The 1,291-nt window shown below is 51.5% G+C and overlaps 3 non-coding genes across 3 annotated transcripts; all 3 read right to left on the bottom strand.

Moving 5' to 3' along the window:
• Positions 1 to 229: 229 nt before the first annotated feature.
• On the bottom strand, positions 230 to 348 carry LOC123177337 (5S ribosomal RNA). The gene has a single exon (XR_006488884.1). It is a non-coding gene; the product is annotated as a 5S ribosomal RNA (ribosomal RNA).
• Positions 349 to 645: 297 nt separating this feature from the next.
• On the bottom strand, positions 646 to 764 carry LOC123177339 (5S ribosomal RNA). Its single transcript, XR_006488886.1, has one exon. It is a non-coding gene; the product is annotated as a 5S ribosomal RNA (ribosomal RNA).
• A 297-nt stretch (positions 765 to 1,061) lies between these two features.
• Positions 1,062 to 1,180, bottom strand: LOC123177335 (5S ribosomal RNA). Its single transcript, XR_006488882.1, has one exon. It is a non-coding gene; the product is annotated as a 5S ribosomal RNA (ribosomal RNA).
• Between the last annotated feature and the right edge of the window lie 111 nt (positions 1,181 to 1,291).

A 1,291-nucleotide genomic window follows, 5' to 3' on the forward strand; every position in this document is an offset into this window, starting at 1 on the left:
TTGCTTTGGCCGCTCCCTCTCAACTATGGAGACGAGTTTAACGCGGTTTCCACCCCTCCCTCTCAACCGCACCAGTGCACGCTTGCCGCGCCACAACGCCGACGCTGGACCCGTGAATCGTGAGCACCCAGCTATGACTTACCGCACTCGTGCAAAATAATAAAACACGGTAAATATATTACTTACACGTGCGTTTTGTTTTGCAAGCGGCGCGAAAAAAATTAAAAATGGAATGCAACACGAGGACTTCCCAGGAGGTCACCCATCCTAGTACTACTCTCGCCCAAGCACGCTTAACTTTGGAGTTCTGATGGGATCCGGTGCTTTAGTGCTGGTATGATCGCATCCGACATGTTACCCCGGTCTTCGTCCCTTATCCTTGCCCCTCCCAGCTCCACTACAAAGACGATTGTACATTGCTTTGGCCGCTCCCTCTCAACTACGGAGACGAGTTTAACGCGGTTTCCACCCCTCCCTCTCAACCGCACCAGTGCACGCTTGCCGCGCCACAACGCCGACGCTGGACCCGTGAATCGTGAGCACCCAGCTATGACTTACCGCACTCGTGCAAAATAATAAAACACGGTAAATATATTACTTACACGTGCGTTTTGTTTTGCAAGCGACGCGAAAAAAATTAAAAAGGGAATGCAACACGAGGACTTCCCAGGAGGTCACCCATCCTAGTACTACTCTCGCCCAAGGACGCTTAACTTCGAAGTTCTGATGGGATCCGGTGCTTTAGTGCTGGTATGATCGCATCCAACATGTTACCCCGGTCTTCGTCCCTTATCCTTGCCCCTCCCAGCTCCACTACAAAGACGATTGTACATTGCTTTGGCCGCTCCCTCTCAACTACGGAGACGAGTTTAACGCAGTTTCCACCCCTCCCTCTCAACCGCACCAGTGCACGCTTGCCGCGCCACAACACTGACGCTGGACCCGTGAATCGTGAGCACCCAGCTATGACTTACCGCACTCGTGCAAAATAATAAAACACGGTAAATATATTACTTACACGTGCGTTTTGTTTTGCAAGCGGCGCGAAAAAAATTAAAAAGGGAATGCAACACGAGGACTTCCCAGGAGGTCACCCATCCTAGTACTACTCTCGCCCAAGCACGCTTAACTTCGGAGTTCTGATGGGATCCGGTGCTTTAGTGCTGGTATGATCGCATCCGACATGTTACCCCGGTCTTCGTTCCTTATCCTTGCCCCTCCCAGCTCCACTACAAAGACGATTGCACATTGCTTTGGCCGCTCCCTCTCAACTACGGAGACGAGTTTAACG

The sequence above is a fragment of the Triticum aestivum genome, unplaced genomic scaffold (assembly GCF_018294505.1).
Source record: "Triticum aestivum cultivar Chinese Spring unplaced genomic scaffold, IWGSC CS RefSeq v2.1 scaffold8937, whole genome shotgun sequence".
Lineage (NCBI taxonomy): Eukaryota > Viridiplantae > Streptophyta > Magnoliopsida > Poales > Poaceae > Triticum > Triticum aestivum.